Here is a 20,982-nt window from a genome sequence, read left to right on the forward strand (position 1 = left end):
ATATATATTAAAAATGTATATCGACCCTTTTGTCAACTTCAAATCATAATTAAACAAGCCCCAAAAAACTTTACTGTGGGTTCTAGAAGGACAAAGCATCTAATAATGACATGCATCAAAATAAATGAAAGCAGATAATTAGAATGTTGAACACATAGTACATCTTGCACCTACATTAACCCTCAAGAATCACTATATATAATGCAAAAGGTTACCAAATTATTGTAAAAACCACATATAGAAAGGGAAACCAAAAGTGAAAAATTGTGAGTCAATGATTGGTCCATAAATGTCAACTGCTATTAGGTACAAATAAATGAACAAAATAATCCCAAATGTTCATGAGTATTCAAATTTCCGCTGGAAAATATAAGATATTATTCTCCATCTGAATAGATGCACCAATACATAAAAGGTTTCATCTTATTAATGTGGGCCCAAACAAAAGTAACTCAAATGGCACTTCCAATCTCGAAAAGTGTTCGAAAACAGTTCCATCCAACACGTTACCCAAATGTGGCTGAAATAGCTAACCCTTTAATCTCCACACAAAAGATGAAGTCACATATCGACGTTCTCCGTCATATATCTGATCTCCTTGTTAGCAACACTTTGGGTTTTTTTTTTTGCTTCTCTTTATAAGTGGCCTAAAGCAGCGTTACATATGGGCCTGGAGAGTATAAAGGTATGATTGAGTTAGGGAAGGAAAAGCACATGCCCGTTGAAATGCATTAATTTACTGATGTCTTTATTTACATGTGTGTGTGTGTGTGTGTGTGTGTGTGTGTGTGTTTGTGTCTGTGTGTGTTTATTGGGATGATGGATCAAAGATACATTTAAAAAATTATCTCACTAGGTCTCATTCAGCTATAATTGTCTTATCTAGTGCCTGGCACTATTCCCTTATCTGGCACCTCTCAAGTTTAAGTTGAGCAAAATAAAAGTATGTTCTCAGGTTTTCCTTGGTAGCAAATATTTAAAGTGGGAAAGGTAGTGGAATGGGAAAAGGCCAATAATTTATTTGAACTGCAGGCTAGGGATTGCCATCAGGGACTGATATCAGAGTACAGGCAAAGTGAAAGAAATAGCGGGTTACTAAGTGAAAGACCAGCACTGGTAGAGTTTTTAGCAGAATCTAGAACAGAAGCTGTTGTTAAAAAAAGGATAATTAGTAAGGCATATAAAATATTGTGTGATAACTATAAGAATCAATTAGAGGAGGTTAGAAAGGATTGGGAAGAGAGACTGAATAAACAATTCACAGAAAACAATGGGGTGATATACGTTTGTCTCCCAAATATGCAACAAAGTCTAGAAGATTAAGGATCTGTGCTTGGAAGTGTTTACATAAGTATTTTTATACCCCAAATAGACTCTGAAGAATTTTTTCCTCAGGTACATAATAAATGTTGGAGGTATGATGGGTAAGAAAGAGATAATTGGTAACATATTTTTGGGAGTGTAATGAGATGGCAGACTCTAAAAGTTCCCTGCAGACTACTCTGTCAGAAGTACTGGGTGTGCAAATTGGTAAAACTAAGGAAATATTATTATTTTTAGCTATGATACATAATTAGAATTGCCTAGACATAGTTAGGCCTTACTGAGTCTAATTATGTTGGCTGTCAAAAAAGTAATTACTAAAAAATGGAAATTAAAGTCTAAACCAACTGTACTAGAAGTAGTGAATATAGTAACAGAGATAAAATAACTGGAATTGGGATCTTTAGAAAATGGAAGGAGTCAAGGAGCAAATTACATAGAAAAAAATGGAATTGTGGGAACAGTAGATGCAGAATAACTTCCTGAAGGAGGACTGAGGTGTAAAAGAAGGTAGAATTTGAAAGAGCTATGTAATGTTTGATTGACAATGGCTGGATAGGTCATAAGTGATGTATAATGTTTGCAACTAAAAATATGTCAATATGGTTTGTTTTCATTTACGTAAATGTATGATTGCCTATGTCATAAGTGATAATTTAATAAATAAAGATCTTTCTTGTTAAAAAGAAAGTGTCCTTCAGCTAAAGGTTACAAAAAAAGTCTGATTAACCCTCCCCCCGCCCCAAATCTGAAACTCAAAGCTTCTATCTGCATCCCTGAACTCTAACTTGTAGATGAATTCCACAGGTTCCATTGGTTTTGTTTTCTGTTTTAAGTCTACATTAGATCTATTTCTTATATAATGTCATTGAGCCTTTGCTCATGGTGTAAGCACATACATATTCGTGCATGCATGCATGGGTACAATGTATATTTCATAGCTTTAGGTGTATTCCCATGTTTTCATCAGTTGTGTATTTGCTTGATTTTTCTGCTTTCTCACACTCACTGTTTGTCAATATTTTCTTCACCTTTGTAAGATATGGTAGAACTCCTTTATTTATTTATTATTTCCCAAGATTTCTATAAAATGCTTTATCTCACTTCTGAATATAGTTTACTATTGCTTTCTCCATGTGGGCCTTTAAAGTTTAGACTACAGACAACCAACAATTTACTGTGATGAATGTTTATTTTGTTTAATCTATTGAGCAGAATTTGTTCATAGTCTTACTGTAACATAAAGAACACGCATTATGAATTCAGCATCTTGACTGATTGCTACCAGCTCATGAAGTCTAGTTTGACTTTATTTTATTTATTTTTAGTTTCTTGACTGGGATATTCCATCTGGGCTTTTGGTCCTGAGATCCAAGGTAAAGAGTTCCACAGAAAATAATTAACAAATAATATAGTTACACGACTACAGATGGATGAAAAATTAAATGCTGAGCAATGGATAAACTTAATGCAGTGAAGCCAGGTGCAGCGGTAGCATTGTTGCCTCACAGCAAGAGGTTCTCCCATTCGATTCTTGACTGGAGTGTGGGGAGTGCCTTCTGTGTGGAGTCTGTATGTCCTCCCCGTGGTTGGGTGGGCGTTCGAAAGACATGCGTAAATGGGTGTGCCTTCATTGAAGGTTGAACATCTAGCTGGCACCTCGGCATTCATGAAAATCTACTGCCAATCATTAGCGGCCCAGAGTTCTGCTGTGGCGAGCCCTAACCGAGAAAAGCCAAAAAGACAAACAAACATTGATCCAAATGACTGTTTCATGTGGGCATGCGGTGTGCATAGGAAGAGTTGATTTAGGGAAAATGGGCCTAGGTTTGTAGGAACTCTTATTTATGTCTTTAGTTATGCATGTACTACTTACGTTTGACTTTATTTTCATTGACTAGGATTTTAAAGACATCCCAGTTTTTGCTTACAAAGGTTACAACATAACATTTCTACACAACTTAAGAAACCCTTCTCATATAAATTACAATATGGGTAGCATGTTAATCAGTAAAACAGACACCTGTGTCAACAGTAGGTTTGCAACTGCTGAAGAAATGTCTATATACAGTATTTGCATATTATCAAATGTACTTTGGCATGAATGCTGATCTGCATAAAAGCAAGAATGTTAGATAGTATACATTGATGAAATAACTAACTTCATGGGCCTGGTGTCAAGGGTGCCTGCAGGTAGGTGCAAGGGGGTGCACTTGCACCCCCCTGGAACCGGCTGGCAGAGAAATTAATTGTATTTTCATTTAAAAAAAAAGTTTTTTTTTTTTAAAAGGGTGTACCTCTTTAAGAACGCCCTTTGCATCCCATCCAGTTGCACAGATGCAACAGGTGTTTGCGATCTGTTTTCGTCTTCTGTGTCTGTGCGACCGATGGTTTCCATCTTCGTCTTTTGCACCTACTGGGAATTTGAATTCCAGAGGACGTTTGGATTGTGTGGAGAAATGTAGATGTGAGAGGTAGGTGTGTTGACAGCAGATATTAAACACTGATTGTATAGGTTCATATGGCAGGTGGTGCAGACTATACAGTACGACTTTTATGGCCACTGAAATGCCTAGTTTTATTTTATATTTTATTAATGGGATAAGCATATAAAGTGGACATGCAGCTTTTCAGAGGTGATGAAGAAGTATTTTTTTGGATAAGTATCTTGGTCTTAGCTTCAGTTTATAAGTGAAGTATGAGAAAAAAACAAAGGACTTTATAGGTGTTGAAAATGCTGAAACGATCTGAAGGGAAAATGCTAACACCTCTAAATTCACTGATTTTGTTCTATTTAACAAAGTACTTCTTCAGAAATAATCATCACTTCACATTCAACATCACTTATATGTAAATCAAATTGTCACATGACTCCTGATCCACAAATTAAAAACATTTTAAACGTCATTTTTTCAAAGTACAATTCAGTGAAACCACATTAACCAGGATTGAACATTGCCAATACAACTTCCGTGTTTCCAAACTGTTATTAGAAATCACCTCCCCTCAAATGATTTTTAGGTTGTTCACTAACTTGAAACATAATGCTTTTAAAGCACTTACATAGTGAATCGTGCTTTTCTAAAACATTCTTCATACTCATCCACTTAGAAGCATAAATACGTTCCTATATCCTTCTACTTGGCTTCTAATAATTTTACCCACATAATATGCTGAACAAATTATGCATGTGACAAAAAATGCTAAACCCCTTGAAAAGCATGAAAATTTGCCTATAATACCATAAATGTTATTATCATTGGCAATATGGAATAAAGAATCACTGTTGATGTATTTGCACTTTTCACAAGCTCCACAAAGAAGGTGCCACTTTTGTCTTTGCTCCAGATTTAGTAACAGCCCTCCTCTCCAGTAATATTTTCCAAGAGCTCCCTTTCTTAAAAATGATCTTAGGATATGTTCCCAAAACCTTTCTTAATTCTTTATTACCCAACATTTCCAAATCTCACAAATAATATTCAAAATGTCTTTAACATCACAATAATGTATGAAAAAAAACTGCAAGTATTATTAGAATGTTAATAGTCAGAACTGCAGTATCAAATTTAGGATAGTTCAGAATGTAGGCAGTTCAAAATGTTAACAACTCAGACTGTAAAGAGAGGTAGTTGGGTGGGTGTAAGGGGTGTGCCAGTGTTTGTGCTAGTGTTGGCAAGATAAGGTTAGGGTAAATGTTAGGTAAGGGGAATGCTTTTGTGTTGTATGTGTTTACTGGTGCATGTTTCTGCATATGAGCATATAGTGTATAGTGACAAAGCCCTGCTGCTAACTTTAATGAAGCATGACAACCCTAGCCCTAACCCTGACCCTGACCCTAAGGTTGCACCTTATCTTCGAAAAAAGAACTTTATGTAACATGATATAGACAAACCAGGTCCTATGACGCTGCTGTGGTGGGTACTTTTTATTGTGCATTTCAATTTCAGACTTCATATCATTCAGAAAATACATTCTAACACAAATCCTTTTATTTTAGCAACTTTCTAAATGTGTCCCTAGTTTTGGGCCTTTATCCCCAACATTATAACATACTTTGTCCAGATTTCTTGTGTTAAGAGATTGAGAGGTATGGTGTGCATGTGTGTCTGTATGTATGCATAAGAAGGAGGTAGTATAAGAAGGAGGTGGCATACCCCTCAGCTGTCCAGGTTTTTGGAGAATGTCGAGATTTTTGCCCCCTATTCCTCCTAAAAAGCATTTAAGTTGCTAAATAAATAGAGTAAATAGAATAGAGTTTTAGATGTCATATCCTTTAGAGAAATACATACTAACATAAATCCTGTTATTCTAGCAATGTTCTAATTTCATGAGAGCAATATTTATAATCTGTGCCTATTTATTTTAGGCTTTGTCCAGATTTCTTGCAATAAGAAGTTGAGGGGTGTGTGAGAGAAAGAGTGAAATGCCCTAGTTAGAGTTAGCAGGTGGAATTTATTTTCAAGTGCATTTTCAAGGAATTGTGAGCTTCAAGGGAAGAGACGTTTACTGCTGCTCATGCTAAGTCTGTTTAAAATGTGCAACTGTTTTGTTTAGCAAATGCTATGACTATTGCGGCATACAATTTTAAAGAAGTGTTAGTAGCACAGCAGGTAGCATACTTACATCTCTGATACAGAGGGCTGCAGGTTCTACTCCCACAGCATTCAGATTTGTATTTTAAGGGGGTGGAGTATTGCAGTCCTGAGTATGTTCTCCTTTAGATGAGATGCCTAATAACTATGAACTTGTTTTTCAGCTTACCACCCATTCCTTATTGCAATATACCAGCTTACCATTCTTTTAATATAACGTAGGCAATTTACACTTCAAGGGCGGCAGGCATTGAATTTGTAGATGAAACACTGAAATATAAATTTGTTTTCTAGCAACAACCTCTTCATTAGTTTCAGATCTCTCTAATGTGGAATTATTCAGATGACTTTTACTTCTGTAGAAATTGTGCATATTGACTTATATTGGTGGATTGTAATGACAGACGTTTAAGTGGCCTTTTATGGTTGAAATGAAATTGGGCAGTTTGTCATTATTGGTTCATATGTTTTATTTCATTGCTTACTGGGAAAATGTTCAAAACTATAAATTTAAAATACATTCTATTAAGGGGTGCTGTATTATACAAGGGATATAATTCAATTATGATATATTATAATTGATTCACCTTCCTGATTGTATTAAAGAACTTTTGCATGGTCCTAAAATGTGTGCAAGGGGCCAAAAATTTGAAAAAAGCCCAAAGGTAAACTTAACCTGCCAATGGCCAGATGCATTTCCTTTGAATGTGGGTTTCAATCCTGTTTCATTTAATGTGACTTTCAAAGGTAGAGACGTTTTAATGCCAAGTCTGTTTTCATTGTAAGACTATTACTTCATTTAGCAAATGTCTATCAGTGGTTGTGCTATAAAATTTGTAAATTAAATTGAAATATTTGTAATATCATAGAAGTAAAGCATAAAATAGTATGCACATAGACTTTTGAACCATTTGTATTGCAACTGAGGAGAAATAGCCAAGTAATGGGGCACTGAAATGGCTGCTTGGGGGGGGGGCTGTGTGGGTGGGGCTGTGGGGGAGTGGGCAGGGCTCTGGATTTGCACCCCCCTGCAAAAAATCCTGTGGGCTCCCTTGCCTGGTGTATAAGAATATAAGCAGCATAAGTAGTGCATCAACTGAAATCTTCTTCTCTTCAAATGCAAGCAAAATGTAAATGCACACTACATGTCCATGTCTAATGAAGTAAAGGTGTAGGGCTGGATTGAATAAACCCTACAAAGCAATGCACACACAATAGAGCACCAATTTGTATTCAGTAAGTGGGATGTGCAAACACAATAAGCATTGTGGCATGTTAATTACAGCATAAGCTGTTGAACTGTTTGCTAATCAACCAATACAAAATGGCAGAGCTATTCAACAAGTTGTAAAGCAATTGTGTACACTTAGTGTAGCCTTTTGCCTTGAATTCCAAAACCTATTGGAAAAGGATGTTAGGGGCTGCTTTGCTCTTCTGCATGTATATGTGCAACAGGCTCAAGTCTATGCTGCTGTTGCTGATGATATACCACAGGCAAGAAGGAAAAGGATGTTTAGACCCTGTATAACTTTTCATGGTCTGCATGAGGTAGAAATAATAGAGCACTACAGGGTGGACAGAGACACACTCCAGAAACTCTGCAAACTCTGTTGTCCTCAACTGACAGTAAGGGCAAACTGAGGGGAACCAATACTTGTGGAGACTGAGGTATATGCAGCACTCAGAAATTTATCTACAGGAATCTTCCAGAACCAACAGGCGACATGTTGGGGTATCACAAACATCACCATCTAGCATCCTGCATCAGTTCCTGAATACTATGCTACAGCATGCCAGTGGCTATATATATGTTGTTCAGTACCCCCAAGGACAGAGCTACAGCTATGCAGGATATCTACCCCATAGCACACTTTCCTGAAGTTTTTTATGCCATAAACTGCACGGACATTGAGATCAAAGCACCACCTGGAGAACAGGTAAGGGTCTACATAAATGGAAAAGGCTTCCACTCTAGTAACTGCCAGGCCATGTGTAGCACTAAGAGAAGCATCCTGAATGTGTGTGCTGGCAAGCCTGGCAGTTACTGTGACTCCCATATCTGGCACAACTCACAGCTATACCAGAGTTTTTCTGGGGTGGATATCCCACAAGGCCATCTACAAGAGGTTGTTGGATATCACTCAAACCATGGCTGATAATGCCCATTAGAAATTAAAATATCATAGAGCATGTGTTTGGGCTGATGAAGTCACAGTTTTGGTTTTAAAGTACATCGGGGGGGGGGCTGCAGTACAGTCTCAGTACTTGTGCCACAATTACCACTGCCTGTGCTACTCTGCACAATATTATTCTAAGAAAACAGCTACAACAGAAACAACAAGTGAAGGACCACACATTCCACCACCACTGGCAGGGTCACCATAGCCACACACAGGTGAGGATTCAGAGGGGGAACCACCAGCCACTGTGGGTGTAGGTAGATGGAGGTGTGCACTGTATGCCCTTGACCTGGCGAGGCAAAGGATAGCACACATACTGACCTCCTAAGGGGTACACCTTTCATCCTATTCATCCTATGCACATATATACAGTACAATTGATGACAGGCAGTGCTCAGAACCTTTACTGACCCATGTAATGGCTCTGTACTGCTAGCATCACACAGAGTCAGCCCCAAATTACAACAGCTGTAACTGCAGGACTATCAATATAAGTGTTGAACCTGGAACAGGAAAATGAATAGTTAAGAACACAAATTAATGACAGATACTTGCATACTTTTACTTGAAAATGTAATTACGCAGAATTTGTGTGAGTTGTCCAGCAATGACATCAGTATGTGACAGGACTGACTTATGGCAATAGATTTCTATCATTTGTCAGACAATATGCCTTACACATTGAAAATACACACAATGGAAAAATTAGTTCTAAATCTAATTATCCCTATATTCTCATAACTGGAGCAATATGTCTCACCGATGTATCAATGATTTCAAGGTAGTAATCATAACAGTAAAAAAGGCTGTAAGAAATCAGTAAAAGTTTTAAAATAGCATCAACAATACATATCCTAAGCACTCAGTTAGCTATGCAACCTGTGTATCCGAAAAATACATACATATCCCTGAATCCAAAAGACAGATACAAGTGATGGCACAGTTATCATCATTTGCACAGGGTGGGGGTTGGGAGGGAGAAGTCCAAGGCTGACACAAAAGTAGTGAGTGTGTGTGAGTACGAAACACAGGCAGGCAGGAATGTAGATAATTATCAAATGGCTACTGAATAGAATGACCTGCAAGCTTCAGTAAGGCCTTATGTACCTGTTATGCGTGTGTGTCTGTATGGATACTCAACGTAAAATGTGTGTGTGTGACTGTCTAGGTGAACACAGCCAAGCTGTGCTAGCTCTACATCCCAGCATGTCAGATGGGTGTGAGCTGTACATGGTAGGGGTATCAGTTCATCATCATGGCCCCAGGAGTTGCACTGGCACATCCATGGCCATGGTCAGATGTCCTGGTGCTACCTGAACATGAGCAATGTCTGCTGGATGAGCTTTCCTCATGACTGTGACCAGGTCCATGACCCTGTGGCGTACCATGTCTGGGTGTGGACACTTCAACCACTGATAAAGCAGTGGAAGTAGTGTCACTATGGGAATGAGATTGTGCATGGCCATGTTGGCTAACAGCAGATGATGCTGTTGATCTATGAACACATGGATGCTGTCCCCCTCCCAGCAGACATTCCATCACAGACACTCCCCATTCCATCATGTCAATCATCCAATCCACTGAATCAGTCACACGGTAGAGGCAGTCATGCATATCAGCCACTGCCACATCTAGAACCCTAAGCATGTCCTCACAGGCCCTAGTGGAACATGTTTGTGCCTTCATTATGGCCTAAGCATATGTTGAGTGGCATGTAATATCACACCACAATCAGATGGAGGGTGACCAATCCTCCTTTGTGGCACTTTATCCACACTTTGCACTTTGGCTATGGTCAGAGTCAACTGGCCCTGAAGCTACAGTAACCACACAACCCTGATCAAATATGTCATCTTCAACCTGTCCAAAATCTGAGGGCTTAGTGACATGGGTATGCGCAGGCATACTGATTGTGTCTGAAGGAAATGAATGGGATGTGTGACTCACTACCTCAGTGTCAGATTCAACCTCTGCACCCCAGACTGTGCCGTCGTTTGGCCACTATCATCATCATCAGAGCCTACCGATGCTCCACCATCAGGTGGAAGGAGTCCTACATTTCTCCTGTCTGGATCACCTGTTATAATAAGCAGCACCACAAGAATTAAATTACTACTACACTAAATATTAAACCAGTATATATGATACAGTCACACTGGTTACACAATTGCTGATGGTACAGCAATATAGCCATTCATTATACCCTCATCACTCATACAGATTATTATATATATATATATATATATATATATATATATATATATATATATATATATATACATACATATATATATATATATATATATATATATATATATATATATATAAAGAATGGTCAGAAATAAGCAGTTGTCTCCACACTTTGCAGGGAGGATGGTCCTGGAACAAATAAAGCAAGCAAAGGACAGTAATTAACCATTACAATGGGAATAACACAGGAGAGCAATAAATACACAATCGCCTATATGTCCTTTAAGAAATAGCTGAAACTGAAACTTGGCTGAGACATCCACCCACACCCATGGGGACTGAACAACTCTGTGTATTCCTCCATTAATTCAAAAGAAGCAGGATCCAAAATGAAGTTCCACAGCAAACATTATTGATTTTGAGCACTTTCGTCGGCCTTAAGCCTCAGACTTCATCAGAAAAACTCGAAATACAATGTAACACTCTTAAATATCAACTCACTACAATCACGTGATTTTAAAATCACACACCCCCATTAATTAACACAATTAATTGATGAAGAACACCAGTTCATTGATGAAGGTACTGTTTATTCCTAAAGGAACATTTCCTAAAATCAAATGTGCAAAACTTTTGCAATTGGTATTTTTTCATAAAGTGCAAATGCAATACTTTTAGTTGTTAAAAAGTAATATTATTGATGGCATATAAAATTCGTAATCATTACTATAATACTCCATGTTCATGATGCTACTAATAGCTTGTAAGCCTTTTTTCACATATGGAATTCATATTTAAGTTTTAAATAACTACTAATAGACAAGATCTCATTGAGACCTGGGAAATTGGTATCATTAACACGGAGTTGACAAATCAACTCCCTATACTCCAACCATACATATTTTGGACCACCCCTCATATCCTTGTCAGTGACTTGCTCCAGACCTGAAAATCTGAAGCAATGCCCACTATGTTCAAAAATATGTCTAGCTAAAGCATTGGACATGTTGACTTTCCGTATGTCATAGAGGTGTTGGTAAATCCATTTATTAAAGGCATTTTTGGTTTTTCCTATGTAAAACATACTGCAATGTTGACAAATTGTAATGTGTACTAAAGCTTTTGTCATACAGTTCATCTTATGCATAAGTTTAATAGTACCATAACTTTCTATGTGCACAAGTTCTGTTTCAAGGACATAACTACATTGTGCACAATGTCCACATCTTCTCATACATCCACCAACACTTTTGTATACATTCCTTTCTAAAATATTTTCAATGTTGGAACTTCTTTTACACACAACTACTGGCCTCGATCCCATTTCCATTTTACTTTCTTTTATATTGTTTAATATACTCCAATTGTTATAAATAATGTCTTTTATCTCACTGAAAACAGGACTAAATGTCAGAAATAAAGCCCTGCTGAAGCCTCTGTCAGTGATGCCTGTGTTAAAATTATCTGTTCCACCATCTAGTGTGTTTGTGGCATTTGTGTTTGACACATTGACACCTAATAGGGGAACAAAATGCCCATTGTTTCTTTTGTTGGTAACTTCCTGTAAGATGGGATCAATAAATGTTTCAGGGTATCCTCTCCTGATTAACATATGTTTAAGGGTGTTCATTTCATCAGTGAATTGTTTATAATCACTGACCATTCTTGCTATTCTCACCCCTTGTCCCTTAACCAATGATTTTTTCTGGTGCATGAGGTGACAGCTACCAAAATGTAACAGGGCATTTGAAAAAGTGGGTTTCCTGCATATTGTCGAATTAAACCCTTTTTTTAACCTGGTCCTTAGTAATTTTGATATCTAGGAAATGTATTGTGTCCTTGGTGGATTCCACAGTAAAGGACAAAAATGTGGTACTGCTGTTTAAGAATTCAAAAAAACTGTCCAATGCTTCATCCGTACCATCCCAAAATATCGGGATGTCATCCAAAAATGCCCATAGAATTTACAGAATTTAAATAACTCATGTTTGAACACAGACATTATTTTCCAATAGGTAAGGACAATATTGGCAAATAAGGGGGCACATGCTGCCCCCATTGCTACACCCACCTTTTGTTTGAAGTACTGGTTTTCAAACACAATGAAATTATTCTCTAAAATTATTTCCATAAGTGTTCTAAGCATCAAAATTCTGTTATGTCCAATGGTAGTGTTGTTACAAAGAAAATCATAAAAGCATTGAATACCTACGGCATGTGCAATGACAGTGAAGAGATCCTTGACATCTATCATAACTAATATCAGGTGTTCACAAAATAAATTATCCATAATTTTACCCAAACAGTCCCAGGAATCTTTGAGAACGTGTTGGTATTTTTCCAACACATTTTTGAGTTGAAAATCTACAAATTTTGCCAAATTAAATGTCTTAGATGCCTTAGCATCAACAATGGTTCTCATGGGGGGATCAACAATATTTTTGTGAATTTTTGGGATACCGAAAATAGTTGGTATCCGGGGTGATTTTTGTTGCAAAAAGTTAAATTCACTAATGGTGATCTGTCCATCTAATAACAAATCATTCAAAATAACATCAATGTGCCTGCAGGCTATATTAAATTCATTCAGAGATGTTTGTTCATAACTATCACTGAAAAGGTGTTCATACATTTTTTTCGGCATAGGCCCTCTTTTCCATTACCACAATGCCCCCTCCCTTGTCGAGTTTCATTAACCTGATGTTCATGTTCTCACATATACTTTTTAAAAGGTCACTTTCTTCATGAGAAAGATTAGTTGTACAGTCATTTTTCTTATATTTAAAAAGATTCCTTACTTGATTACTACATAAATTTTCAAACACCTGTAACAAGGGATGTAGTGTGTCGTTAAATGTACTTGATTTTTTACATTGTGGTATTTGCATCCTATTAATTTCACTGTCAAAATAAAAACCTAGGTTAATTTTTCTGACAAACTTTTTGATTTCCAAAAGGATTTTTTCCACTGCTGGCACCTTCGAGGGAACATAGTTTAACCCTTTTTGAAATAATTTTGCCCACTCATTATCTACTGTTGTGTTACTTAAATATTTTGAAATTACCCTCATTGTTCATAATAATATGTGTGTTCATTTGGGTGGCAGAATATATTACCACCTGTTGCTCCCCCTCCCTCAATGTATTCCTGTAGTTCACATTGTTCTCTACATCCCTGCCCTGGGCAAATTGCCTCGTTCTGTTCTGAAGGCATTCTGACCTCCTCAATGGCATGTCTAAAGGGACTGTATCGTATTCCTCCATTACTTATCAGTAGGTACAGATACAAAAAATTCACAGGAAGCATTAGTTAAATTATATATTTTACTCTACAAACAAATATAAAACTTGCCATATGTAAGCTTACCTGGAAGCTGCTCCTGGGACACACTTGCCCTCCCAGCTACATCAGCAATGACATCAAACACACAGTGTGTAGTTATAGTTTTCTACAAAGCAGGGAAACGCCACATAAGTAATGAATTTATGTTTCCCAAAGAAATATCAGTATGACTACACGTTTTCAACAGAAGAGCACTTGAAACACACTTCTCTTCTTGGACACAGAATCGTAGGTGGCTGCACCACCCCCAAAACACCAAACAAATGAAGGTTTGTACAAACCAAGGAATACCACAGAAGTAATATATATATATATATATATATATATATATATATATATATATATATATATATATATATATATATATATATATATGTTCTCTACAGAATTATCAGGATATGATCACATTCATAACAGAAAAATTAATTTATGAATGCCAGTCACTTCTCACTGTGCCCACCACTCTTGTGGAGGTTGCCCTGAGTTATCTCAGAAGCATAACACCAGGGTCAGTGGCACATACATAACATTTCTCTCCAATAGCATATTGTACAGTTGTGCTGAAAGTATAACATGTATATCTCTGAAATGTAAATGCCTGCAAAAATATCTGTGCTAACAGTGAGTATAAAAAGTGCATATAGATAAAAGTTCAATTTTCTTCTGGATATATATAAATACATTTGCAACATTTTACAAAATGTGAAATATACATAAATAATACAATCATGTCTTAAATTATAAACCTTTTTTGCAGAGAAATCACATTAAAAGGAATATCAGTCTTCTGTTTTTTTTTTCCAAATAAACAAGGCTCCTCACTTTCAAGCACTCCAGCTACACGGTTACATTTTTATAGTATAGATTCAGCCCTCTGAACACTGTGATGATATAAAAGAGAGGTAAACTCATTAGAATTGCTGAATACCAAACTTTTGAGTTTGTGCAGTAGGTTTAAACATAGTGCAGACTCTATACCATTGTTAGTTGCTAATGGCTTGCAACAGTGAATAATTATATCAAGTTTTTAAATGAAACAAAACTATCTTTCTTGATCAGTAATAGCAAGACTCTCATACCTTTGATGAAAACTGGTGTCCACGGTCATGCATTTTTAGCACACATTTAAAGGAAAATGACAGAAAATGCATGATAGACTACATGTCTGAGAATACAGCAGAGATAAGGGAAAAATGACCACAATACTAAGGGAGGATAGAGCTACATTTGTGCAAAAATATTCATGAATGGTTATGTGATCACTCATTGCACTAAATTTGTAAGCCACACATGTACAACCAACTGAGAATGCCTAAGTGTATGTCCTGTTAATACTGTAGAGGAAATATGAATTGCTTGTATGCACATGATGTAATTGCTGTTGCAAAAGTGTGTCTGAGGCAAAGACAGATAAACCACTCCAACTGTGTTTTGTAATTTCATTATTCTGGTATTTCAAATCTAGAGTTGTGTACTTTTTTTGTCTTTAACATTTGCATGGCAAGTGACTTAGCACAAACACAGCCAAATGCATAAAAAGTTAAAATTAATGTCATGTACCCTAAGAAGCAAAAATAAGCTTAGCTGATTGAGAAGCGGTCAGTACCTTGGATGATACTGACAACAAAGATTACATCTGTGACCCAAATGTGTGTGTAGCACAAGGTGTGAAGATATTGAGGTACACATAAGAGAAGATAGGTGGACTGTGGCTCAAGTCCCACAGTATTAGTTTACTGAGAAATGATCTTAATGAGTATAACAGAAATAATTTACAATCCCTTTTGCCTCTGTCATTTGTATATTGCTCACCTGTGTGCAAACATGGTTCAGTGCTGAAAAAAAAGAAACATTATTTGCAAAAAAAGAAGGAAAAACATTGCTTCTTGCTTCACCTTCCTTTGCGCACGCAGGCTGCTTGGTGTTGCATGGCCATCAGCACTCTGGACAGTACCGATTGAAAAAAAAATACACCTGCTGCATGGCTTGTGACAGCAGGTGTAAGTTCACGGCCAGAACAAGTGAGCCAGGGCTCTAATCCAGCATGGTCTACTTTTTATTAATGGTGTTCCACTGTAATTTATAACAGAAATAATGATATAAAGATTACATACATAACAATAACTATGTATAGCAGATTGACTAATCATAGACATTATATCATATATATCATATATGCAAATGTTGTAGCATGGCAATTATGGTTCTGTAATTAAAAATGTATTTTCTTCACCTGGGATAGACTTCATAGTTTACTGACAGTCATGTACACACCTACTACAAACAAGTAGAGCTGTAAAACAAAATGTATTGTGTGGTCTGAACCGGAACTCAAAAATCTACTCTGAAAGTAATATAAGCATATGCATACATACATACATACATACATACATACAAATATTTCAAGCATGGGCATTAATGCCCTTCTAGCTTGCCAATACACCAAAACAGTTATTCCCATAATAAGTGCACAGACTGTTCTTAAAACATCTAAACTAATGCTTGCTTTAATGTAATTTGGTAGTCCATTCCATGCATCAACTCATAAAGAACGAATTAGTGCACTTCTCATTATTATAGAATCTTCTACATAGGTTGTCTGATGATTCTGTACTACTTTTTGATAACCCAGACATTGCCAGAGATAGGTGTCTCTAAATGCCCTATATACCTGAAAAAGATCTCCTCTTAAATATCTATAAGAGACACTGCACAAGTTTGAATATGTTAGTATTTCATAAGAACTTAAATGTTCACATCCATGGATGCTTTTGGTATATTTGCGCTGTACTTGTTCCATTTTACTCATGCTTGATTTCTTATAAAGTTTCATATTGTTATGCCATACTCACATTTGGGTCTAATGTAATTAACAAACAATGACTTCATCATTTCTGATATCCTAGAGTTTATAAATCTTTTTATGCAACCTATCCCCCTCCTCTTTGTTTTTTACTTATAGCCCTACAGGACCCTCCCCTGTGTTTTTTTCTTGTGGCCACAGTAACAGCAACAGTGTGTTGTGTATCCTAACTTCTGCACCTGTAACCATTGGTCTAGGAGCCAACAAAAGCTTAAAGAAAAAAGTGCCTTGCAAGTATGTGTCCTTGTAGAACGTGCTATATGATGAACTAGTGTCTTGGCTAATGTCAGAGTGAATGATATAATAGCCTTTATAGTGCTTCCCTGCTAGTGGCCACATAAAGCAGATGCCACCAGCCCCTGTTCTATCTCTACAGCTACCCTCAGCCTGTATACTGTTTCTGTGCCATTATACCATTCTAACTTTTCTCCTCCCTGGACCTTAAATCCAAACCCTCTCTCAGCTGTATTTCTGCCTATTCTTACTGACTGAAGTCTCACACTTACTACCTTGAATATACTACTATCTCTACTTTGTTTTTCTCCTGCTCCTCATTGCTTTTCTCTTACTGTCTAGTCCATCTCAGCCTTTCCTCTCTGACTTTCTGCAAGTATAGCTGTCTATGTAATTTGTGGCCTGTGTGGTCCTCCAAACCTCTCTGCTCTTATTTGTATGTTAACTATTCTCTCAGCAATACTATACACTCGCCCTCTAACTTGCCCTCTACTCTTCTGATTGTTTCAGGCAGACCTGCCTTCTTCCTTCCTTTGGCTCTTCCCGCTCCGTTCCCCTACACTACCCCCAATTCCCACCCACCCCAGGGGTCCTAAACTTATACTTCCTTAACCACACCCTCTCTCCCAACCATCCAATCTAATATTTCAACCAATTTATTTAATTTGACCACACCCCACCTACTTTACCTTTCCCTTACCTCCAACATTCAGTACCTCCCCCTAAACCTCTCAAGGCTATTCACTACCTATCACTGCTCCCTCACTAAGAATTGTACAAAACACACACGTTCCTTTATATTTCTTACCCAGTCTCCTACTATAGCTATATAAGAAACTCTTTAAAAATGTGTCTTCAACAACTAAACCTATCCTAACCAATATCTTAATACTACTCACTCTCTTATCCATTCTCACCTCTGCCTATCTCTTCACCTCCATTAATAAAAATAATCATGACTACTTCAACTACTCTCCTAAACAAACAGCTATTCACAACTACACCTTTACCCATTTTTAAATAAACACCACATCCACACCCTGCTACCTGCTAGGCAAGTATCATCGACTTGCTCATATTAAATTCAATAAAAAAGCAAAAATTCCTAACCAACTTCCTCAACTATCCATTTTCTGTCCTAAAAACCCCTACCTTAAAAGATGGTGACATCCACCCTAACCCAGGCCCAACAAACATCCCAACTTTTACAACTTCTTCTACCAGTTCCTCCACCCTAACTACCCAAATGTGTCTCTCAAATTCTTTACTTTTAGGTCATCTTAATATCCGCAATATAAATAATAAAATTGCCCATCTCCATGCCCTCCTTGGTACTCATTCTTTTCATATCCTCTGCCTCACAGAAACCTGGCTAAAACCTGTAACTAAAGATAATGAAATAATCCCCCCAGGTTACAACATATTGAGACTAGACCGCACAAAATGTAGAGGTGGAGGAGTAACACTACTGTATAAATCCACCCTACAGATCTCCTCCATATCTTATAACCCACCCCAGGATAGTAAAGCTGAAGTTCTTATCTCCCATCTTCAACTAAATGCTTCCAAAGCCTATATATTATCTGCATCTACCTACCCCCTGGTAATAATATCACTGCGATAGAAGACATTCTAAGCTGTGTATCAACTTCTTACCCACAAGAAACCATTATACTTTGTGATTTTAATACTGATTGGAAATGCATTAACACAGAAAATCCATCATCACATATTAATCTTCATGGCTTTAGTCAAACTATTACCACCACCACTAGACTTAACAAACCCAACAACAAAGAGAGTATCTTAGACTGGATACTCATTAATAAGCAACAGCAAAGTTACAAGGTAGGTACTCTACCGGATGACTTAAGTGATCACATGTTAACTTACATTATAAGACAAAAGAATGACATCCCTAACATCCCTACTTACAAGGTCTCTCGAACCAACAAACATTTTAACCCTGTGTTATTCCAAAATGAACTTAATGCCTGTAACTGTCACCCAGTAAAAACTTTCCCTCTTGAGCAGGCAGTTAAATATTTCAACTCTAAATTCTTAACTATCCTTGATAAGCATGCTCCTAAACGTTCTATCAGAATGAAGTCCAAACCTGCCCCCTGGCTTTCAAAAAAAACACGCCAACTCATATTGCTTAGAAATAAATCATGGACCAAGTGGAGAGCATCCAAAAATATTTCAGAGCGACAAATATTTAAACAGCTAAGGAATACTACTAAAAAAGATATACTGACTAACAAAAAAACTACTGCTGTAAGCTTCAGCAATCACACCATAGCAATCCACAACAATTCTGGTCTAACATTAATAGACTCCTTCACCCAAGGCACTCCAGTACACCACCTCCTCTAGGGGCAGATAAAAATACCTCCCTTCAAACTGCCAATGCCTTCAATACCTTCTTCATTGACACCATAAAATCTCTTGCCTCTCAACTGTCCACAAACAACTCTAATCTCCAAACATCTCTACCTAATACTCTCCCAACTTTCCAAATTAAATCCATCGCTACCTCATATATCCAAAAACTTTTACATAAACTTAAGCCATGTACCCCCTCTGCAGACCAAATATCATCTACATATCTACAAAAAGCAGCCAAAGCAGTTGCTTATCCTGTATCCATCCTTATAAACAGAACCATAAATGAAGAAACCATCCCAGACATCTGGAAAATCTCCCACATCATTCCTCTACATAAAGGTGGAAACTCCAATGAGTATTCCAACTACAGGCCTATAGCTCTTTTATCACCCTTAGCAAAAGTTATGCAAAAATGTATTCACCATCAACTAATTAACCACCTAACCCAACATAGTATACTAGCTAAGTGTCAGCATGGATTCAGGCCATTTCACAGTACCTCCACAGCCCTCCTATCTTTCACTGACTCTATCAATAAAAACCGTAACAACAACCTCCTCTCATCTGCACTCTTTATTGATCTGTCAAAAGCCTTTGACATGGTCAACCACCCCCTACTCCTAAAAACTCTTGATTCCCTTGCTCTTGACACTAAGGCCATCCACTGGTTTAAGTCCTACCTTAACAATAGGCAACAAGCAGTCCTTTGGGAGAATCAACTATCTTCCCACCTGCCAGTCTCCCTTGTAGTCCCTCAGGGCTCCATTCTCAGTCCACTTTTATTCTCAGTATTCATCAATGACCTTTTCTTAGCAATCCCGCAAGCTACCTGCATACAATATGCAGATGATTCCACACTCATATGCTCTGCTAACTCCACATCTAAACTTCAATCCCTAACTCAGACAGTATTCAACTCAGTTGAGGCTTGGTTCCTAAAACGTTGCCTCCTTTTGAATGCCAAAAAACCAAGCTCTTACTCTTCACACCTAAAAGTAAGCTCCCCCCAATCAATTTCTCGAGCAAATCAGATAATGGTACCATCATAACCCCAGACTCTACCACCAAATTATTTTGAGTCTTAATTGACAATAACCTTTCATTTGACAATCATATAAATAACATTATAAAAACTGTAAATAGAAAATTGGACTATATAGAATAAAACCCTTCTTAACACCAACAGCCAGAACTACAATTGCCCACTCCCATCTAATCTCCATTCTTCTCTATGCTTCCCCCATTAATACTAACCTAAAGAAAAATAATCTCACTAAACTAATTCCTATAATAATATTACCAGGTTTGCCACTGGGAACCCATTTAGAACACACCACTGTCTGAACCTAAAGCAGCTAGATTGGCTTGAACTAAAAAAACTTACTGATACTTTCCCAACTTGCCATTGTTCATAGGGTATTCTACCAACCCAACAACACACCGATACTCTCCAACCTTATTACCCCCTATGCTAACCTCAATTCCTTACGCTCTTCTACTAAACTACTGGCTAGAACTACTAGAGTCAAATAACTTAGCAGGCGACTCCTTGTTTTCTAATACTGCTGGAAAATATTGGAACATGTTGCCATCAGATCTAACGGTACTTCCCTCTTTCCCACTCTTTAAGCAAAGGCTGAAGCAACATCTTAAAACACACTGGTTATGCCCTTGCTGTTACCCTGACTAATTATCTGCCTTCTCTTTTCTCATTTTGTCTATCCTGTCTCCCCTCACCTTTTTTTAACACTACCTACCCCTGGGTAGCAGAAACTGTTTTAAATTATTGTTGTAAATAGGATATGAAATAACTGTTAACATACTGTAAACAACCTCATATATTTCATTGTAAGAGTACCTAATCTCCTT

The sequence above is a fragment of the Protopterus annectens genome, chromosome 3.part1 (assembly GCF_019279795.1).
Source record: "Protopterus annectens isolate FY-2018-M chromosome 3.part1, PAN1.0, whole genome shotgun sequence".
Lineage (NCBI taxonomy): Eukaryota > Metazoa > Chordata > Ceratodontiformes > Protopteridae > Protopterus > Protopterus annectens.